The sequence below is a fragment of the Dermacentor andersoni genome, chromosome 10, assembly GCF_023375885.2.
Source record: "Dermacentor andersoni chromosome 10, qqDerAnde1_hic_scaffold, whole genome shotgun sequence".
NCBI lineage: Eukaryota > Metazoa > Arthropoda > Arachnida > Ixodida > Ixodidae > Dermacentor > Dermacentor andersoni.
In genome coordinates, this window is record NC_092823.1 from 52,011,967 (window position 1) to 52,036,408 (window position 24,442).

Here is a 24,442-nt window from a genome sequence, read left to right on the forward strand (position 1 = left end):
TCTGCCCATACAGGCAGCAGGTCACCGATGGATCGTGACAGCTGTCGACCATCTCAAATATTACGCCGAGACCGCTCTTCTACGCTGTAGTTTGCCCTCAGATGTTGCCACTTTCTTTCTGGACGTCATTGTGCTGCGTCATGGTGCACCTCGTGTACGATTGAGCGCTTGTGGCGAAACTTTCATGTCAACAATGACCGAAGCAGTACTTGGAGCTTATGGCACAGTATGGCATCCGCATGCCACCCTCAAACGAATGGCTTAACAGAGTGATTTTATCGCACACTAACAGATGTGATATCAATGTATATGGGACCAAACCACAACTGGAATAAACTTTTACTTTTTGTGACGTTTTCTGACAACACCGCTGTCCAACAAACTAAGGGGTACTCCCCTTTGTACCTCGTTTACGGTCGTTCACTAAAATTCACCATCAACACCATTATCTTCACTGCCCCAACTAACACCTCGGCCAGTATACCCGAACAGTTCGTCTCGAGACTTGACGAATGCCAGCAACGTGCTCGCTTCAACCGAAAACTCAGTCATCTAGATCGAAAGCAACGTCACATATCTCGTAAAGACGTCTCCTGTTGTCCTGAAGAGGAAGTGCTCCTTTGCACGCCTATTCGTACACCCACATTGTGTCAGAAGCTTGAATGACGCTTCCTTGGACTATACAATATTAATGAACAAACATCCCCAATGAACTATCGTGTATTATACTCCCGTCGACGTTTCTTCGGACCATCGTTACAGTGGTGCGGAGGTCGTTTACGTTTCGCGTCTCCAACATCTCGTTAGTCGTTTCCATCACGGCTATGTTGCGAACAGGCTGGCAGCTTGCACGCGCAGAAAAATTAGTGTAAGCATTATTAATGCGATAGCATTAAGGGCCGCGTTTCCGAAAAAAATTCGGCGTCGGCGTCCCCTGTCCAGCGCCTACAGCATTGTGAGTCATAAATCATTCCGAATGAAGCATGCACAACCACGCGGGCCCTCCATGTAGCACAGAGACATTATTGAACTAATTGAATTGCTCAAATTAAAATGAGAGGAAAACGCACAATACGACATACACAAGACCTAGCGACATTGTAGCGTCGGATTGTGATTTGAATATACGAGAAAACTTAGTTATGCTACACGGAAACTCAAACGCAAACCTCTTTTTCAGCGTTTCTACCATTCATAGAGCGGCGCGCCCGGATTGTGCAACACTACTCAGATGGCACTCGCCTCCGCGCATCTGCGACCCACGGAAAAGGCCGTGTTTCTACCAGAAAACTCGTTTTCGCGCATAGCGTTCGCTGCCTGCGTTTCCCGGTAAACATTGCGGTTACATAAACTGCACTTGCCGGGACGCGTGAGAAGCAGTCAGGGATCTTTCAATGCTATAGCGTTCCACTCTTAAAGGCGAAGTTTAAGCCCCGTCCTCTTAATTTTCATACGCTTCATCTTCTCATCTTTACATACTCATCATCAGAGTTTCGGACTTGTGTCGCGAGGCTCTCATTCGGGTGAATAAAGAAGAATCTTACGGCCTAAGCGTTGTCTCATAATATGTATTATTGGTCTCTATTTGTCTCTTTTTTATACTTATTATTCGCTTAATTCGTATCTGAACTGTTTCATATTTCACGTGTAGTTAACATGATGCTCATAGGCTCTCCTTGGTCGTCCTGTAACCTAGGACGTCCTTGTTGTATCCCCCAAAGTCTCGGCAGCCACGCGCATCTGTGTTGGGCGGCTCTTCTTTTAGCGTCAAACGTAGCTCGAAATTCAGCGGCTCTTGGCGGGCATGATAACAATCACGCATTTGTGCGAGACGGGCCTTGAGAGCTTTGATCGCCTTCTTGGTGTAGCTGGCGCGTGCTTAATGCGCGTCGGCACTGTCATGGCTCTTCGAACGCGCGCTGCCTCGGCGCACTTGCGTTTCCTCTCTTTAGCATCGAAAGCAGTTTTTTTCAACTGTATTTTTTAACTGGCAAGTTGCCCCTACGAATCCCTCATCTACAATTTATAGTCTGGCGTTTTCCGAGTAGTAGGCAGCAGCCGGTGAAGTTGTATACGCCTGAATGACTGAAGTTTCCTCCCAGTACAGAGCACTCATGAAAAAAATTGCATCAGGTACGTGTAACGTATACCTGATGGTCAAGGGGATATAGTCGCCGAAGTGGATCGTGGCAGAATACGTCCGACAGAAACAAAGCTCTGCGTGAGCGGATTTCTGTCTGCGACGATTGCTGTGCACTGCGCCCATGCGTGACCCACGCGTTGCGTCTTGTGATCTCCCGATTAGTGAGGAAGTCGTGCCACACTTCGCTCAATTGACAACGTGCGGTGTGGGATGGATTGTGCGCGCCAGGCAATATATCACGAAATGAAAACACGTGCATAGCTGCGCTGAAATTTTGCATTATGAATTATTGTAAACATCGACGAATATTTTTTCTCCGCGCAATGCATTGTAGGTCGGTGCAGTTGACGCGGCCAACGCGCGGATGGAGGGAGATCAGTCTCGACGTCATGCATGTCGGAGCACGCTCGTCACGTCCGGTTACGCTGGCTACGCCAGTGCGTCAAACTTGAGACGTACTGCCTTGCACGGCTGCTTAAGCTTGCAACCAACCGGAGATAATCTATCGTTATCACCGGTTGATAATCTATAGTTTCTGTTGCCTTTCTCTCTCTCTCTCTCTCTGTCTGTCTATGCTTGCAACGAAGCCGGTCCTATCAATCTCTTCCCAGTTCGGAACTTGCATGCATATTGTCCCTACCTTTAATCACTACAGCACTTTATTCCCTTTTTTCAGCATGAACACATTTATTATCGATCTGAATCACAATATTTGCATTTCCAGTTTATTGATATCTGTGCCTGCAGTATGTACAACTGTATTCTAATCGCTATCTTGTCCCTAGGTGAACATACCTTGGTCCCGGTTTGCACCATATCCGCAGCGTTTCGTCGAGAGTGAACACGATCCGACCAAGCTGGAACCATACAGAGCTTTCATGCGGTCCGTCATAAAGTTTATTTATGCCCTTAGAGGGAGTTCTGATCTGCACCAAGAAGTTAAGGATAACTGCAATGAAAGCTCAGAGGGAAACACTGACACCAGCGATAAAGATGACTCTGTCCGTAAAGTGGTTGGTGACATCGTCGAAGTTGAAGTGGCTCTTGCTAAAGTAAGTGTAGAATTTTGTAGCCCAACAAAATAGAACTCATCGTATCGCATTTGTTCGTCTCTATATAGATACGTTCATAATCCATAATACCATCATTTATTCGTAAATACTGGCTAAAGAAATGACTGACAAAAGTGCGTCCACGCACTATTGCAAAAGTTTTTACAGATACGTTAGACGGATGCGAAATATATTTAAGGAAGTATATTCCGCGTATACGTTTGATTTCACCATGTTTTACATTAACATGTATCGAGCATAAGCATTCTTAAACGCTGAATACAGGATTTGCTCGCGTCAGAACTCATTGTCCGTGGGTTACGGTCCAGCGTTCCTCAGTGACACGCTGCATGCCGGTCTGCACAGTCTGCACCCCGGACCGCAGTCACCGTGGAGCGTCATGCTCCCAACTGCTGCATAAGCACTTGCATCTGTTTCCAGCGGCATTTTTTCGTGCTGTCATGCGCCGCCTACCAAAACAACCCCCGGCGCCGAAAATCATCCTCGATTTTGTCTTCAATGTCCTTTTCGCGCTCGAAAATACACTTTAGTGTGAACTTTGTGAAATCGGGCTGTATTTCGCGGCAACACCCATGCACCGGGAGTCAGATATCGTAACGCAAAGAGCTCCATCCGAGCACAACGTTTCAAAGGTGTTTGGATGGCGAGCTGGCTCGTCGCGGCATCTCGCTGACGCCGCGGGATCTAGGGAACGCTTGGATTTCAAGTCTGAAGCTTTATGCGTATAAAGTTCTCAAACTTATGATGCGAAAGGTGCACTGACATTTCCAAAGTCGTGCTTTAGATTTTCAATTCCGAAACTATGTGGGTTTAATATTGTTATAAACATTAGATGCCAAAGGGGCATTGACTTTTCTAAAGTCGTACATCGACCATACAAAGAGACAAGTCAAATCAACACACTATCAGACAAGTTGACAAAGCACGCAGCGAGGCCCGACGAGACGAAGCGTTGTGGTGGTTCATTTATGCCATCATGCCACAGAAAAGAATATCAGCATTTTTTTTTCACCTGCGCCAAAGCGTCCATGTCAAGACACTAAAGCCAGCAAAGGTAACTATGTTCTTATTGTGCTTCTTATTTTTCTTTTTTGTTCTCGCTACTCGCGGGCTGCCAGAACCAGCCACAGCGCATGCATTTTTCTCGTGTTGCCCCGACCACCACGCGGCGCACTTCGATGCGCATTCGTTTTTCTTTGGCCTAGTGGATTTCGCCTGGCAGAGTTTTCGACGCTTTCTGGCCAGCAGACGAGAAAAAGAGACAATGCATGGTCGCTCGCCGCCATCACTACGGGGACTCGACGGATTTTAACGCGTTCACTTGAGCGCAACCTCTCCGGAAAATTTTGGCTCGCCGGTGTAGAATACGGAGCAGTATGCGTATGGTTCTCTGTGGATCAAGCGTCTCATGTTTCATTCGATACTCCTTCGGTAGCCGCACTATGTACCTAAAGTAGGCATTCGATTGTAGTCAACATGCTTTCCTTTGCGTTATCTCATTTTCGGTACCCCCGCCCACAAAAGAAAAAAATGACATTCTTATGGCATAGCGAATTGTCGTATGGTGAAAGTTCGATTTTGTTTTGCGATTTTGTTCGAACCATTTTGCTATAATGGTTCGGTTCATTATCTGCGAGCATTCACCTGGCACAGAGGCATCTCTTATTTACAAAAGGGACACGCAGGTGTGGGGATCAAGGTTCTTTAATGCTCTCATACACTGGGGTGAACATGATTATGTGAAATAATGGACACTCTAAGAGTTGAACCGCGTGTTGTCCAGAGGTTTTTGACAGATGAAGATGTTTGCCAAAAAGTAATTAGTTGCCGTATGGCTGCTGGGTACGGTGAACATTGCATTTCATTGGTCACTGTGAAGCATTGGAGCAAACGGTTCAAAGAAGGACTTGAAAGTTACAAAGACGATCCAAGACCGGGCCAAAGCCACCGTGCAATCATCCCCAACACAATTGCAAAGGCTGATTAGAAAAGAACGGAGGATAAGCATCGATTAATTGGCAAGACGTGTGAACATCAGTCACGGTTCGGCTCACGCCATAATTCATGAACATCTCGGTTATCGGCTCTTGTGCGCGCAATGGATGCCCAAGATTTTGTACCACCGCCACAAGACGGAGAGGTTCGGCACTGCCTTGACTCATCTAGTCCGGTATAATGATGAGGGTGACGTATTTTTGTCTGCAATTGTGGCCGGGGACGAATCATGGTACCGGTACTACGAGCCGGAAACACGACGGCAAAGCTTACAGTGGAAACATTTGAACTCACCACCCCCAAGAAAAGCAAAGGCCGTCATTTCTGCCGGAAAGGTGTTGTTGACTTTTTTTTGATTATCAGGGGCCATTATATTTGAATTTGCTAAATCTGGAGAGACTATCAATCGTTTCCGATATTGTGAAACGTCGGATTGGCTGCGTATCGCAATCAAGAACAAATGACGTGCAAAATTGAGGAATGGGGTTATCTTGTTCCACAACAATGCGAATGTGGTTAATACAAAACTGGCAAAGTTCAAGTGGGAAACGCTGCAACATCCGCCATAGAGCCCAGACCTGTCGCTTTGCGACTTCCACATTTTGGAGCATTTGAAAAAACACCTCAAGGGAACCAGATTCGTGTCGGACATGACGTGAAAGAGTCAGTTACAGACTTTCTGAAGCAGCAACCGAAGGAGTTTAATGAGACGGGAATCAGGCAACTCGTTAGTCAGTGGGACAAATGTCTAAATGCTCATGTAGACTACTTTTAAACGAAACACCCCGTTTGTCATATCTTCGCATTGGCTCATTTTCATTTCACTCGCCCTTGTATATTTTGCAGAACTCCTGCTTTTTGTATGTGCTCTCTGTTGGGACTATAATTTCGGAGCAATTACTCACAATACACGACCGGTGACAGCTGCTCCTGCGCAATACATTCTAACAAGGACAGCGTCATTGAGATTTTTCTCTGGTAGTTGCATATGCAGCAGAATGTTAACAAGGTCCTTCAATGACACAGAGAGAGAAAGAGAGAGAGCTGCAAATGAGAGAAAGGCAGGGAGGCTAACGAAGTTTTAATAAAATATTTGTCCTGAATTTGTTCATTTGATGGCCTTTACATTTTTCATATCAGCGGCATGCACTGCTTTGCCCAATCTCAAACTGATATATTTCTAAAGTTCGTGTGCTATTTGCTTTACTTAATAAATATACGGATAACTTGGAAGCATTCATATCAGGCATTTCGGGAACAATTTTTGAGACATACGAGTATATTCTTTAATGACAAAATACATATGTTACTTGTCTTGACAGTTCGTAGCGTTCAAGAATTCGTTTGCAGCATATTTGGCAATGGCAAAGCAGTCATTATTAAGGTTTAATGTATTTTATCCCTCGAAAAACTCTATAAGGAGGAGGCTGAGCTGCAAACTCAGCCCCCCCCCCCCCCCCCCCCGAACGAAATTTCTGGCTACGTCACTCTCTGCTTCAATGGCGTTAATGCGCACTTTCATAGAAAGAAAAACCCATTTCATTCAGTGTCCCTCAATGCGATACTATGTATCGCAAGTATACCAATATTGCAATTACGCTCCGCTGCCATTTCACCTAAGTAATTGGTGGAAATGCTGCCGTGCAGCAGCATTTCGCAATTCCGCAGATATCAAAGTCCAAACTCTGATACATAAATTAACATAAACGTTAGCTAACCGAAGCAGATCTGCGCAACTCTTTTCCAGTCAGTTAGCTACGCCGACCTTTGTTCAAGTCGTCTTCAGTTTACGTTCACAAACACGACCGACCCTGGTTGTGCAGTTTGCTTTGCCGCTCACAAGAGGCTTTTTTCACGCTTCTTTCGTAGACTGGTTTAATCATACCACTGTGCAGACCACTAATAAATATTTGGAAATGGTTAGCTCAAATTACGGCTTCGTATGAGACGTTGCGGCTGTGCGCCCGTTTCAAATAATTTTCTGTGGTGTTGGTACACAGTTATACATTCATGCGGTTTCGTATACTTAAAGTAGTAAATATTTTATGGACTACGTTTCATGCAAATTTGAGGGAGAATCTCCCACCAGTGGCTCCTTTCGATGGAAATCAGTGCAAGCGCAGCTAAAGGCTCGCAATTATAAGAAAACACGTGTTAAAAATCGGCTGTATGTGCCTAGTACGTTAAAGATAAAATTTTCAATCTCACACACACAGCGTTAAATAGAAGTGGCCTTTAAAAACCCTGAAATAAAAAGAAAGCATGCGGCAGAAGCATGTCACTGGTTATTGTTGCACCTATATATCAATAGTCACAAGCCGACTGTTATGTTAGCACTAGAGCAAAACATCCGTTCACGCAGCTAGCCAGTTGATAAAAATTGTTTTCTTTCTTTCTCTTTCTTGTGAAAGTTTTCCTGGCCTGCCGAAAGAGGGCCGACAGCAAAAGGCCACAGCAAGCCGCGCATCATGACTGCTGCCGGACAACCACATCCGTCAGACCGCATAGCCATGTGTCTAGGTACTATACCTAAGTTTATTGCGCGGCTTTTATATGCTAGCGCTCATGCAAAAACAAGACAATAAACTTAGTGTAAAACATCCCCTAAAAAGTGCACATACGGAAGAATCGATGGTGCTAGAGTTGTGGCTCTCGCGCAGCAGAGAGGACGCGCTGCTTGTTGTCATTTGCCTTTATCATGTCTAAGAGGCAAAAAGAATTTTGCGCGTCACAAAAACTTGACAAAAAAGAAAAATAAAAAGGCAAAAAAATGAGACATGAAAATCGATCCCGGAACCACAACGTCACAATCACAGACGATACCGCAACACCAACACTGCAATTTGCCTGGCTTTTTCTGCATATGTTATATTAACCGCCTATATTGACCTAACTATTTGGCCTTCCGCCACATTCTTTTTTGATGACTCCAGTGTTATTTAAAGGCCAATTTTTTTACGCCACTTACGTACATTCTTGCCTAACGTTTCTGCTTGAGTGCCTATAGCAACATTTAACTTTTTAAACGCAACTTGCCTTAGAATAGCGAGCACTTAGCCACAGCCCGTAGATTCAAGATGTCACCTAGTATATTTGATGAGGGGAAGGTACGTGTGTGTGATAACCAGTTCACTACATCTTCTAACCGCTGCACTCTGAAAACAGTGCGAGGCTTTGCAGACTTCGGATGCGGAAGACCTTTCTTCATATGAACCCGCCACATCATTAAGAAGACGAAGTGTGTTGTCCGCATGTACGTCTGACGTAGATTTAGATGCATCGTATACAAATTCGTTGACGTATAAAGACTCATTCCCATAAAAAAAATTACTAATTCGTTTGTTGAGTGCTATTACCGCGCCCTAATTTTGTTTGTTTTTATGATTGGAATATGCATGCTAAGCCTCTAAGATTAATCGATTTCTGTACAAACAGAGGACTTGATGCGGCACCTTGAAACATATGTCGTGGGCCGGTACAATTGTCGCAGGTCCTATCGCTTGATTGTATAGCTTTCTTATCAGCGTTTGGTTACGACCGGCCGATTTTAGTGGTAACGCAGGCAGAGCATCCGTCGTAGCAATGAATAAGTGGGAAATGAAGAACAATTGGACTAGAATTGTTACATTATCGAAGCCCTGCGAGAAGAAAGATGGATCGAACTACGGTAAAGTTCCACACACAGGCTAATCGACGTTTCGATAGGTGTACCTATCTTTGCCGAAGGTGGCCTTACTAATCGTGTGCCTATTAGCTCAATGGGGCTGGCAACCAATTTTTGCTGTACCTGTTTTTCTTTATTGCAAAGAAAAGCCCACCGGCCAGATATGCAATAATCACATAGTGGTAACGCGGTAAACGCCGTGGAACATTTTATCAGAATTTCCCAATATGCAGTGAAGATGTAGTCGTTCGCTGGAAATATTCTCGAAACAATGATCGCTGAGCGCCATAACAATTAGATCCCGGCATTGGTGGAAAGCAGGTGACAGCTATGGCCGTAGTTGTAAAAAGAAATATTTTGTTTCACAAGCCGTAGTTTCTGCATTTCACGCTTTTGAAGAGTTGAATTATGTCAACAGTAATGCGGAGGAGAGAAGGCTACGTGCTTTCACGGTTTCTTGTCCAACAGCTTTGCTCGTGTACAAGTCAACACTTCTTTTAAGCCTAGGTGAGCTTAGTTTTTGAAAGCGAAACGACGTTTTGACACGTGATATACGGTTCAGCGTGTTGCTGTAGCCTCACGCGCTCTTCTGATCGTCGAAGCATGTCGTCTATCGAGGAGATCTGTGCCCACTCACTCACTCGCCAACTCGCGTGCATAAAATAGCCCTCATGTTATCTCATCTTGCCGGGGTGTGCGGGAGTTTCCCGACGTTTGGGGGACTTCAATAAATTAAAGTTTATTTGCATTACATACAGGAATAGAAGAAAGCAAAATAACAGCAAAATATCTCGACAGCCGGCAGCAAATTGTACGTTGCGGCCAGCGGCAAGAAGAACGTCTCTCTCTTCGTGATGGTCATCTGGCTTATAGCCCCTTCAGTCCATCGGGACACGTCATTTCCAGCCAATAGTCGAGCCCGTGCAGGTGTCGTCTTTTTTATCCAATCGGCGAGCCCCTACAGGTGTCATTTTCATCAAATGGTAGGGCCCATGCAAGTGGCGTCATGTTCGGTCAATGAGGACACTCCATGGGCTCTATTCTCCGATGGCTGCCTCCGTGCAGCGTTGTCTCCTCACCTAGAAGGCGCTAAGCTGGAGGGGGCGGGTCACCTTGAAAACATTCTAGTGCAGTGAGCGGCATTTCCCGGGACTACGGTGAACTACCTCGAACCTTGCCGGCTTCCAGATGCGCTTTCGGGTAGCATCACGCAGAGGGGAGAACGTCCACGCGCGGCACATGAGGGCGGGATAACCAACCTGCCTGACGAGTCCGATAGCACAGTCGACGCACACCTGCGCACCATAACTGGAATGCGACGGCGAGTGATTGAGTTCAGAGACCTTGACCGATGAACCATATCTACCACATCCTGTGTGCCGCCATATAATCAGAGACGTCAATGTTCACCTAGGGCTGCCGTTGGACTCATTCTCGTGAAGGCAACGCAGCTTGTTAGCCTGAAAATTTTTGAGCGAGAGCTTTAACGACCGCGTCGAGTCGATTTTCGCCATCGCCAGCAATTTTACGTTAATTTGGCCGCAGCTGCCCCGTAGCCTTGGCAACGTGGTCGGTATACTGTATACTATGCTCAAGCCTGCTTACAAAGAACATATCCTGTTAGATCGGCAAGTGTTTCGGTGGTGCAAGGCCTTTTTGGAAGGTAGGGAAGAAGTTGACGACGAGGACCGCGCCGGACGGCCATCCACGACCACCACGGCTGACGATGTGACGCGACTGAGGGAACTGTTGAACTCAGACCAACGACTAAGCGTTCGTTTAATGCCCGACATGTTAAACATTCCGAAAACTTAAGTTCATGAAATTGTTACAAACGATATCGGCATGCGGAAAGTGTGCGCAAAAATGGTTCCAAAAGTGCTAACTGACGACCAAAAGTCACACCGCGTTGAAACGTGCCATGCAGACCTCAACATGTGCAAACGTGATCGAAAATTTTTGCACAACCTTATTATAGGTGGCGAGACCTGAGTATTTAAATGTGACCCGGAGACCAAACGGCAATCATCGGAGCGGCACACGCACTCGTCCCCTCGCCAGAAGAAAGCCCGGATAGCAAATCAAAGATCAAGATCATGTTCATCGTTTTTTTTTAAGTCCACAGACTGGTTCATCACGAGTTTGTAGCACCTGGAACCACTGTGAACTCCAAATTTTATGTGGAAGTCCTCAAAAAACTGAAACGCAGGGTTCAAACGCATCCGGTCGAACATCGCAGACAACTGCATGTTGCACCAGGATAATGCGCCGGCCCACAGTGCCTTCATCGTAACCGACTACCTGGTTAAAGCAGGGGTGCCAATGATCCCCCAGCCCCCGTAGAGCCCGGACTTGCCTCCCCCCCCCCGACTTTTTTCTGTTTTCACGCCTCAAAACATCCCTCAAAAGCAAGCATTTTGGGAGAGTGGACGGGATCAAAGGAGTTTCCACCGCAGAATTAAAGGCCATTCCGGAGGAGGACTACCGCAACGCATTCGAGAGCTGGAAGTCTCGCTGAAGCCGATTTATCGACGCAAAAGGAGAGTATTTTGAAGAATTTTAAACACTTGTAACGATAACTTCAATAAATGATTTTAATGGCCTTACTGACATTACTTTCAGGACAGACCCTGTATATACACTGTACGAGACTAGGCTATCTAAGCTATACAAAATTTCATCGCATGTAGCCTTCAAATTCTACGTAGGGAGTTTAGGGATAATTTTATTGTTCTCACATGCCGCAAAAAGAAAATAATGTGCTGATTCAGTGTAGAGTGTCAACAAAGCTATTATGGATTTTTTATTATGGGAGATTTTTTGCTTATCCATGTTGACATTCATTGCTTATGTTTTGGTTATCATATCCTGTGCATAGCAAATAATATTGCCTAGACATTTTTATTATTGCATCTAAATCCTCTTCCGTGTGAATTTGTTAAGTGTTTATTTATATGTCTGATAAACTATTCCCTCGAATAGTTTGCATGATAGCGTCCCATACATCCTCTGAGAACTTCGCAGAGTGCGACTAAACTTCAGTAATGCTATGTTCCCTTATAGATGGCGGTGAATGCGCAGAAAGAGCAAGCAGAAATAATTACCCTAGGAGAATGGCAAACAAAGCTCGGCACCGAGGTAAGCTGCCGCACAATTAGCCTTCATTTTCTTGCTTCACCGCAGATAAACACTCTCCGAAATAAAGTTTATTGACTCACGCAGAGAAAAAAAACTCGCATACGGAAAGGTATTTCTTGACTGCGCTTTGATACGAGCAGAGGATGGTCCTTGCACCAATGGTTACAAAAAAGAAGAATTTCATTACGTCCCTTAATTAAAGCCAATTCATATAAACAAAACACCTTTCTAATTGCGTAGAAAAACATAGTGCGCAAAACAGGGGTGAAAGCATGGCCTAAGAGAATCGTTAAGCAGATTTTATTCCACGATTTCGTCCAATATGAGCACGACACCACAGAATCGCACTTAAGCAGCACGCACTCACGGTTATAAAAAAACATGGCGACAATTGTAAACACTTATTGGGCCAGTTGAATATGCCACGCAAGAACCTCTTCTCACTACGAAACAAAAACATACACGTATCGCTCAAGCATTACCTTTGGCAGAAATACAAAGCGCTTCCATCTCCTGTCTAGCATCGGAATGCTTGCTTCTGCCCAGAACCTTGTTCCACGGCCATGGCGGAGTGCAAATGCAATTTCGACAATGATCAGGCAAGTTCGCAATAGGTTACATGTGATGAAGCTCGGCCGGGGCGCGGCACTGCGGTGCCTCGGAATCGGTCGTCATCTTTGTAACTCCTCCGCATGAAATGTCCACAGGTTCAGCCCGGAGTTGTTGTGCAAAGGTATCTTGTGTTATCTCATGTGGTTCCACTTCTGCAAGAAGACTGGCCTTAAGTGTTTCGCGGAATGTCCTGAGCGAACGTGCAACATAGCCAGATTAATGGTGATAGTCTAAATATGTCAATATATCTCCTAGTATGAGCTTGCGTGGCAGGGCTCATTAGCAGTGCTGCATGGTGTGGTTCACGCGCTTGTTCTAACAGGCCACAAAACATTCAAATCAGCGTCAGCATTCGAGGGCGGGTTTCAAAGACTTGCCTACGCAGCCGAATTTGCGAAGAAACATCTGCGATTTCAGTTGTTCACGTACTGTTCGCATTTCCAGGCAGATCAACCCAGAGGTGCTCAATTGTACCACCGAGACCTCTCGATATTCTGAACTTCTTATAAATCTGGACCCAAGTGCACCGACGTATTGAGAAGTTGGTGTGGCTCATAAAATGGGTGTACTAGTTTGAGGCGCACTTTCGATTGTTGCGATGCTCTAAATGAACGAGCACACACGAGATACGCAAATTACGCTTGTTTCACAGGGTGTGTTCTGGATGCAGCGCTTGTTACCGCCCGTACTTGCGGGAACGCAAGGCGTGACCAGTCTCCGGTGAGGACTGGTGCAGACGACGCATTACCTCTCGTGCGACATCAATTCATCCTGTATAAAGTATTGTAATGCGCACGATGTAATGCGAAGAGAGACATGATCATTACGTGTTTGATTCCCTGTCAAACTTACCTGCTGTAACTCATTGTTGGCTGCAAGGGCCTGAAAGCATTGACTAACATGTAAGAATAGGCCGAGTGGTCCTGCTTGATATATGTGTACGATGCTTTCGTGGGACCTCGTACACGCTACCGATTTTTCCGCTGCACATAAAAAGCAAATCTACCAGCCAGCACCAGGGTCAGCTTCTCTTCTTAGTCCCTTTGAACGGTCATGCGGCGGCCCTCTTGCTCATATTTTAGGGATGTAAAATTGTTCCCAGCTTTCTGCCCTCGTGGTGCTGCCACCAAGCACCTCGGGAAGGGGCGAAATGGTGTGATGGTCGGCGTGGTCGCTGACGCCACTGCCGACTCCTTAGGCCTTATGTCTCTGACGACGCCCTAGGCAGGCCTCCGCAAAAAGCTTGCGCACCATTCAATGGGCACGGCCGTTTATGGAGTTAGATTTGCACATCCATTGTAACACCTGATACCAATGGTAAAAAGTGCTTGCGGTTTTGTAGCACGTTTACAAGCGAAAACTGTGAGTAGCTGTACGGAATAAGTGAAAATTTTGGTATACCTAATATGATACGACAGGGAGATTACGCATGCCAAATTTGGATGGAAAAGCTCGTAATTTATGCGGGGCTTTGTGACACACATTACAATAAATTAAAGAAATGTACACATTGAATCTAGTTAATAGCACGTTAATTATTCCTCGGTGAAAGATTTACTTAGATATATTGCAACGTGGGTGTCTGAATGCCAACACTTACTTTTCTGGAACACCAACCTGCTGTCTACTGACTAGTCCTTGCCTGTGTATTCTTTGTAGCAATATTTTGATTTATCTATCGCTGGTCAGAAACCTATGCTGCGTTTATTAGATAAAGCGAGTAATTCAGCTCTTGCTCTGCGCCGGAGGTGTGCTTATGGATAAATTTCTTTTCAGTTTCAAGTTTTCAAAGCACTTCAAGCTGACTTTAAGAGAGCAAACATTAAGCTGAATAAGACAGACAAAGTTATGGTTCACCTTCCAGGATATTTCATATCGTTGGCTTCATACCTCAATACAGTGAGAGCGTAAGTTCATGCTATCTTTTTTATATGAATGTCCGCCAGCAACTAATCTAATATTTACTTTTAGCATACCTCCAGTATTGATGGTGGCTTCACTAAGACAGAGACGAATCAGTGAGTCCTTGTAGCTGAGTCTGGCTGAGAGTAATTCTGATTAATCTGAGTCGTAGTGAGCTCGGAATACTAGCGTTCTGATTCTGAGTGACACCAAAGCAAAAACACCTTTTTCTTAGTGAATTTGAGTGACCTTGCCTTACATAGAACACCCATGACAGCAATGTGGGGAAAAGGAGGGCAAAACACACTGCACCCTAACCCGTTTTCCGAATTGAAACTCAACGGGAACGCAGTTGGAGTAAGTTGAACCAGATCTCATGTGACACAATTCCTTTGTTCGACACCATTTAAATGACGCCAAGATGTGCGCGAAAAAAAGTAAGTGTCGCAGATGACAAACAATAATATTATGGTAAGCGTGTCGTAACTGAAGTTAAGTGGATGAATTTGACTATGTGTGCGTGTAGAAGGGAGTGGTCGGTACGCACTCACGTAGGGAGGGAAATATTTCGCTCGCTTTCTTTTTCCTACTTTAGCGGTGTGAACTCTAGAAGCGTGCCCGGAAAAACTTGCGCACAGCAGGCGCAAGTACCGCATGGAAATAAGAAGGATTAGCTGGTAAACTACACTTCACAAGAAGTTGGCTGCACAATTAGCCCTACGACGTAACACGATGTTCACATGTCCTCATTCCAGCTTAATGAAATATAACGAACTTTTTTTCTGAACACACAAACTTAGATTCATTGGTGTCGGGTAGATTTAGCCTTTTAATGAGTTAGAATTGTTGGGGAACTTCACGAACCTTACGGGGTCTGTTTATGCACGTATGTATGTATGTATGTATGTATGTATGTATGTATGTATGTATGTATGTATGTATGTATGAATGTATATATATATATATATATATGTATGTATGTATGTATGTATGTATGCATGCATGTATGATGATGATGATGATATGTGCTTTTTAATGGCGCAAGGGTCAGGTATGGCCAAAGAGCGCCATGACAAATGGTAATTTAAAGGATTTATTCTGAATGGCGTGGACAGTGAATTTATTATGGTAGGTGTGAAATGGCTGTATAAGGGCCTAAAAACTTTCGCTGTAAATGACGTAAATATATAGCTAGTAAAGCATGTATGTATGTGTGTGTGTGTGTATGTATGTATGTATGTATGTATGTACTTATGTATATATGCATGTATGTATGCATGTATGCATGCACGTATGTATGTATGCATGCATGTAGGTATGTGTGCATACATGTATGCATGAATGTATGTATGCACATAGGTATGTATGTATGCATGTATGCATGCATGCATGTATGTATGATGGTGATGATTATATGTGGTTTTTAATGGCGCTAGGGCCAGGTATGGCCAAAGAGCGCCATCACAAATGGTAATTTAAAGGATTTATTCTGAATGGCGTGGACAGTGAATTTATTATGGTAGGTGTGACATGGTTGTATAAGGGCCTAAAAACTTTCGCTGTAAATGACGTAAATATATAGCTGGTAAAGCATGTGTGTATGTATGTATGTATGTATGTATGTATGTATGTATGTATGTATGTATGTATGTATGTATGCATGTATGTATGTATGTATGTATGCATGTATGTATGTATGTATGTATGTATGCATGCGTGCGTGCGTGTGTGTGTGTGTGTGTATGTATGTATGTATGTGTGTGTGTGTATGTGTGTGTGTGTATGCGTGTATGTATGTATGTATGCGGCAATATTTATGAGGCTCTTGTACGAACATAAATCACGCCGACATGGGTCATTGTAGATGCGCGTCTGGGTTGGTGTCGCTTTTCAGTGAAATTCCTTGACGCCGACACTGAGCACTGTGTATGTGCCACTAAGTCTGCGTTGGTCTTCCATGCACCTCTTTGATGTGAACTTGTGCAACTAGGTATACAATGAAGAAAACATCCTCTAAATTTATCCTATGGTGGGCGGAATCGAACCCATGTCACATTACTTCCTCAAAGACAGCAAGCTGACGCTCTAGCTGGCTGTGCCAGAAATGTGTTATGTGCCGCTTTACAATGAACCTCTTTACGTCAACGCTTTAGCGAGCTGCACCATGAAGTTTCTATTTGCCATGCTTCAATATTCTTCTCACCAACACATGTCACTGATTATGTGCCACTGGCTGCAAGTCCAGCAAGTTAACAATTCTCACTGTTCTCTGGCACTGGTGAGACACACTTCTCGTCTCGGAGGCCACGCACGGACTTCTCGACAGCGCCACTAGATAGTGCAGCATGCCCAGAAAGAAGCCCGACAAAGAAGTAGTTGCCACATGACGTGTTTCTCAGCGTTCACACGGACCCGCGCGCCATGCATTTCAGCAGCCACGCACAGACTTCGTGGCAGAGCCGTAAGACGGTTCCTGGTGTTTTTAGGGAAACGCGAAAGAGAAGTCCGACTGCAGTACATGCCTCATGCCTAACTCGTTTCTACAGTAGCAGTATAAGTTGTGTCCTGATAATGGCTCAATGCTAAATGCATTACCGTCAAGAGTCATAGTTAATTTGGTTCTGCCAATGATATATAATCTCGCTAACTCGAAAAAAACAGTGGCGCATCCGTCTTTTCGATATTATTGGCGATCATCTTATGACGCGTGCGTACTTTGTGATGGCGTTGTATTTGACAATAATGTGGAAAGCGGCATGTACACAGAGACATGTTCCCAGTGACACATAACCAATGACGCCTAACTAGTGACCCAAGCTCGTCCGACGGTCGTTTTTGAGCCCGGTTCCCTCAGCACAGCGGCCCGATGCTCTACCTATTTGAGCATGGACTACACTACTACCAAAGTTGGTTTGAAGGATGTTAGGCAATGGCATGCATACAAATGCAAACTGTGTGAAGTTCCCAAAGTATGCCAATCACATTATTACATGGAGTCCCAAGTGTTACACAGATGTTCGACAGATGAGTCGAAGTCTGAATTTTTACGTGCCAAGCTAATACCTGATTATGAGGTACGCAGTAGTAAGGGACTCCGGATTTATTTTGATAACTTGGGGATTTTCAACACGCCCCGAATGCGCAGGACACGGGCGTTTTTACATTGATACCCCATAGAAATGCGGCCGCCACGGCCAGCATTTGATCCCGCGACCTCGTGCTTAGAAGCGCTACACCATAGCCGCTAAGCCACCCCGGCGGGTACTAATATGTAGATGTCCTGAGTAAAATAGGCTCGATTTCTCATTGTCTAAGTTCCAATGCAACCATGCTGACTCCGACCTGCCGGCAATTTAAACACACTGGAAGAATCAGACGCTCTAATATTCAGACTAACTAGGTAGGTAAAAGTTCGAGGAAGTACACATATCTATCGGTGAGCGCGAGTGCGCAAAAGTGGGATCATGAGTTAGTGCTCACAATCCCGAGCATGAAGTACAGTTGAAAATGGATGTACACAACTCTGAATATCAATGAACACAGATGATGGCGAGTGAATGTATATTTGAGCACGAACAAGTATTTGTGAGTGTTTAACGAGTGTTTACGGCTGCTGTTTACGAGTATACAAGTGCACGAGTGTTTAAGTGAGTGCGTTGCAGTGCGTGTGAGGTTATTGAGCTCACTTTTAGTGAGTCCTTTACTATGTTGGTGATGTAGATCGGACACAGCGAGGGAATTTGTTAAAAATGAGTATTGTAGCTATTCGATGATTTTAATGCAGTGTGAACCTAGGATTTCATGAGTATGACTTTCTGTAACTCTGCAACTCTGACTGTGTGAGAATTTATGAGTGTTACTGAACTTACCTAAGTTAGGTTTTGGTAAGTTTGAGAATGAATGATCCCGAGAGAGCTTCGTTAAGGGGAGTCTCAGTACGAGTGAGGCTGGCTCAGTATACTTTTGGCGAGTCTAAGGGTCCTCAATTGAGTACAATTTTGGTGTGTATCAGTCGACGTGCTCCGTAGACAACTCTTACAAGGCTGACTTCCAGTAAGCCCACCAGAATACAATTTGGTTGAATCTGCGTCCAAGCAGGGCTGGCTGTCTGGGAGGTTTTTGTGCGTTCGAGTGAGCTTTAAACCACACAAAAATTTTTATATACAGGGAGTTTTTCTCAGTGACTTCTGTTTATTTTGCTGAACTATATAGCTGCCAGAGAAAGTAGCAATACATTTCTTTCGAAGAAAATTTACCACGGTCTTCGCATAAATATTTTTTTTTAAAGAATCGAAAAATGTTGGTGCAGGTTTTGCAAATGTGGGAGAATATTCCTGCAAAGTGTAACACCCAATACGAGCGAACAAGTTTTGCTGAGCCTCTCGCATGCCCGCAAGAGGGGACACGCGTCTCCACCCAGCCGACAGTTATTGCGTATTTTTCTGCTGAGCTTCATACATCACGTAAAGTATTACTAATTGCCGATAAAGTTGTATGTTCAAAGTAAAAAAAGCAATTCTTCAGAGTGTTTTATTAGGATTTCATATTACCATGTCAAATCATAGAGCTCGTGAGAATTTTATTTTGCCGCTACATTTGCAACTATAGTTAAGTGGCTATGGTGTTGCACTTCTGAGCGCGTGGTCGTAGGTTTGATTCCAGCCTCGGAGACGGGATTAAAAAAAATGGTGGTATGCAAAACCACTCGTGTGCCGTATATGGGTGCACCGTAATGAACGATCACTCGTAAAATTTTACCCGGCGTCTATCCCTAACGCGTGCCTCATGATCAGGTCACGGCTAAGGCAGTAAAAATACCAGAACGTCTTTCTTATTGCCGCTAAAAGAGCTACTCTTTCACTTCGATTTAAAAGACACTATTTTATACGCGTAGAATGTACCACTGTTCGGTGGTAAAAATTATTCTAGTTTCATACCACTATACGTGTGCTGCTGTAGGTGTAAGCTGGAGCTTGGCAAAATATCTGTTTTCTTTGGTAAATCCTTTACTAATAAACGTTACTCACACTTTATAAAAGGTCCTATCTTACAAGCTTGCATGTTCGAAGAGGGTGATGCTGAAGTTAAAACAAAACACATTAGTCCGCTTACACCAAGCCCACTATTTTGAAGTTTCATGATGCAGAAATTTTTTATGTAAACGTATGAACGTTACCAATTATTCACAATGACAAGAAAACTACAGAAGAACTCATCTCACGATTACTGTCAACTGTAACGCAATTAGCATTCAAGCTATGGAGCGACACACCGTATTTCTGAAGTCGCGCTTACTTAAAATTTGTAGTGATCATTGTGAGGCTTACGTCGCTTCGGCTGTATGCAAAGTACTCTGTTATCGAAACGCTTTGTCATAGTTCTCAGCTGTCAAGGATGTCCATGGGTATTGCGGGATGATAACTGTATGGCGCTGACGCAGTGACGTCGATGGAACGACGAAGCCGGGACGACGACTCTGACATGAAGATTCCTAACTGACGACGATGGTATAACAACACAGCATGATGACGACGAGTGTATCACAACGATGGCGTGACCACCATGGCATGACGACAAACTGATGCCGAAGCACTCATGACGAAAATGGCACGACCACGATGCCATGAGGATGGTATAACGACGTATGCATAATAGTAACTGTCTGACAACGACGCAATGACGACCATGGCATGACAACAGCAGTGCAATCACGATTGAAGGAAGACAGCATGATTACGATAGAAAGCACGAAATAATGACGTCAACGCATCGCTGAAAGCGATACGAGGACGATGGGGTAACCTCAATCGGATAACGTCACTTAGGTGATGATGATCGGTAAGTGATAGCATAACGGTGATGCACGGGGCGACAATGATAGGATTATGGCGTGACGACAACGACATGGCAAGAGTCCCATATCGACGTTAGAGTGACAGCGATGGGACGACCACGACGGCATCGCGATGGTATGACAACGAGTACATGACGACCATATGACGACGATAGCGTGACGACATTGGCATGACGAGAGTCTTATTACAATGCTGAAACAACGTTGATGCTACCACTACAGCGTCATGACCACGAGCACATACTTAGTGACCAAAACTATTAACAAATTCGGCCATTGGTCAGCGTAGAAGGCTCGACGACGACGGCATGAGGAGAGTTCAACCATGAAGAATGAATTAGGATGATGGTGCAATCACGACGATGCTATAACAACAAATTCATGAAGACAACGGCGTGGCGATAGTCGATGACGAAGATCGCATGACGACAACGGCAGGATCACGAAGGCAACATTACGACGCCTGATAAATTAGTTTGATTTTGGTGGTTTTACGTGCCGAAACCATGATTTGATTATGAGGCACATAGAAGCGGGGCCTTTCGGCAGCTTGGACCACCTAGGATTCTTTAATGTGAACCTAAATATAAGTACACAGGTGTTTTCGCATTTCGCCCCCATCGCAATGCGGCCGCCGTGACCAGGATTCGATGAATTTTTCACAGGTTGGCCCGACTTAATTGAAGCACCTTGTTGATCACGTTAAGCAAATCAACGTATATCTTTTGTGGATTTTAAAAAGCAGTCCATGTTAAATGGGCCTTTAACACTGAAATGACAATGATTGGGGAGATTAGTATCGACGTCGCCGCATAATGAGCTCTGAATTATGCTTATACCAACTTACTTGTGTGCCAAGCACTGTCTTATTTATTTACAACCACGAGTCGAATTACTGTGGCGAAACTAAGCAGACTTCATGTAATAATCAGGCACACCCAGACCTTATTTACAACAGAAGCAATTGCAAGCCATATTATTCTTAGTTTTCCAGCTTGTGGTGTCGTAACTTCTCTCTAATAGCGTTTCATACCGGTTGGCACGCACATATATTACGACTATGAAAAAAGTTTAAGCTCCCTAGGAAACGAAACGTGGTAAGATGTATACGCAGCTGCATCGACAGAGCCAAATTATTGCTTTGCTCCACATCTCTCGAAGGCGCGTTAAGTGTTGCAGTATAGAAGATGGTAACTCGAGTTACCTTCCATTATAACAATGGCTTACACAGCGATTATGGTCGGCTAAGAACAAAAACAATTTAACGAAATAAAACAACACCGTCAAAATGTGGCGCTTGCTGGAAGAAAGAAATAGTATCGCGAACAACTCGATACATTGATTTACTTTACCAAACAGCGCTGTTTTAAAAATAAAATAAGCCATTCAAATCGAAATTCAATTGGGACGTGGAAAACAAATTTGAGGGCTTTCAATGGGAACAACGATTACAATGCTGTACCGCGAATTGCTCTGAGCGTTACTGTTAACACGAACGTACGGTAAATAAGCTGTCAGTTAGTAATTATAGGGTTTTACGTGCCAAAACCACTTTCTGATTATGAGGCAAGCCGTAGTGGAGGACTCCGGAAATTTCGACCACCTGGGGTTCTTTAACGTGCACCTAAACCTAAGTACACGGGTGTTTTCGCATTTCGCCCCCATCAAAATGCGGCCGCCGTGCCCGGGATTTGATCCCGCGACCTCGTGCTCAGCCGCCTAACACCATAGTCACTGAGCAACCACGGCGGGTGCTGTCAGTTTCACAGTCAGTAAAATGTCAGCTTATTTAACGTAAGTTCGACCCACGCTAGAATATGGCAGCATAATCTGGGACCTTTATCAGACAGGGATAATTGAGAGACTGGAAAGAATTCAACGTCCAGCAGCAAGGTTTATTCTATCACGTTACTCTCGCAGAGATTCTGTCTCCGAAATACTCGGTTTGTTGAACTTGCCTACGGTCTCTGAACGCCGGCGCATAGCTCGGTTAAAGTTCTTTTTTATTCTCAGTAAAAACACATTCAACATCAGTAGTGAACACTATTTGATAGCACGGCAAGGTAGAACGCTACAAAAAAGCAAATATAATACTTTTCAAATACCTCAGATGCACATTAGTGCTTACGCATTTTCCTTCTTCCCAAGTACTTTTAAGGAATGGAATGAATTACCGGTGTTAACGCGAGAAAGTATCAGTGCAAAAGAATTTGAGAAAGCCTTAAAGATACATTGGAAGATGCACGCACGTATATGTGCTCCCCGTTTCTTTTTCGTTTTTTATTTATGGGGAGGGGGGTTGTATGAGCTCGTTTGTTAACACTACATTTGGAGTCGTTTATTATTGGTCGGAGAAGGTGCAGAATATTTCGTTTATGTATCTTTTTTTGTCCGCTTATGTTCGCCTCTTCATGTACTGCCTTATTGATGTACTGCACTAATTGCCAAAATACTGCTATTGACTTGTTTTTTTTTTTGTGCTTTATGTATTATTGGATTATCACGTATTTTACCAATCGTTTAAGTGCTGCTTTTGTCCCACCTTGTAACGGCCGACAGGCCAACTGTATGGGTAAATAAAATTAGCGAAGCCTTTACTTCGTACTTCGTGTACGTTGCGAAATATACACGCTACGTCGTGAACGCACCATGCACAGGGTATGCAAAATAGAAAAATCAAACAATTAATCGATTTTTCTCAAGCCAGTCGTGCGAAAAACAAATTTGGAATATAATCACCACTGTTAAAAGCAGAAGGACTTTACACATGAGGCTCTCACAGCAGTGCTGCTGAAGACGTGCTGTGCATACATTTGTGATGCAATATTCCTTATAATAATTCACATTTTTTGCACAATTAAGCGTTTTTATTTCTCAACTAAAGGTTTAAAATGTAGTGGCTATTTATAGTAAGCAGCAACAGAAATTGGGCCAGCTCCCAGGCATTTCCGCCATCCGTTGTACATTTTGAGAAGCATATTTTCTCACGTATCTGAACTTGCTCAGTCTCTGTTAGCACGCTGCGGAACGCGTCGATTCGAGGGCGTGGTTGCGCCGTAAAGAGCGTGCATCCACCGGTCGGAGGGGTGGGTGCCGGACTTTGTTCACAGCTACCACGGCGATTCTCCGTTCAAAGGTTCTCGCCGTAGAGCCACGACCACTCATGCGTGTTTCTACTATCTGTAGTACGTTTATAGCAGGCTTTTCTTTATTACAGCGAGACTGCATATGGCTAGTTTCCAGCGGATCGATGTCTGTAAACGAAAAACCGTGGGCCGATCTCGAAGATAGCGCAATACCGGGCTGACCCGCTGCGGAGGTGAATCAGTCTTCAAGCACTCCGCCAACTTGCAAAAAGAAGTTTATTATTTTGGGTCCAAGTACGAATCGGGCCAGATATTAAGCTGATAGGAATAGATACTACTCTTTGACCAGCGTCGGCCATGTCTACGTGAGCACCACACTCGCTTTGTCGGCGTTCCAAGCGCTTGCATATCTCCTTTCCTTTTCCTCAGTTCTCCCGTGGTGGAAGTGTCGTTATCCGCGCGAGCATGTATAAAAATCACGGTAAATGAGTCCGTACTTATGTTCAAAGTATTGTGTCACCTCTGTGTCGTATGCTAAACAGCTTCGCTGGTCATCCACCTTCACAGAATGGAGTGGCTCGATTTTTAACCATGACACGTTGGCGCTACCAAGGGAACGTGGGCGTCAGATCGAAACTAAGTAGCAGATGGAAAATAAAGATAAGAATGTGAGGACAATACTAAGGACGCTATGACATACAACTATTCTAATAAGTTCTTATTCCAATCTCGTGATGTCATATTTACGCAACTGCGGACGCAAGCTTGGGGCTGTTGACCCGTACCGTTCTTTGCACACACCAATGAAGCGCTCTCCCCGTTTACGAGAGGTCACATTTGTTTGATTTCAAAGCGAACGGCAATACCTACTTTGACTGGTTTTTCTTATCCAATTGGCTAAAAATAGGCGAAGAGCGCGCAGAACTGGAGCTAGTTTCGGTGGGGCCCAACTAACAAAGAGAAAATAGATAACTG

General features: G+C 44.4%; 1 pseudogene; it reads right to left on the reverse strand.

The window, feature by feature from the left end:
* Positions 1-23,646: 23,646 nt before the first annotated feature.
* LOC126546386 (U2 spliceosomal RNA) lies at positions 23,647-23,826 on the reverse strand (annotated as a pseudogene).
* Between the last annotated feature and the right edge of the window lie 616 nt (positions 23,827-24,442).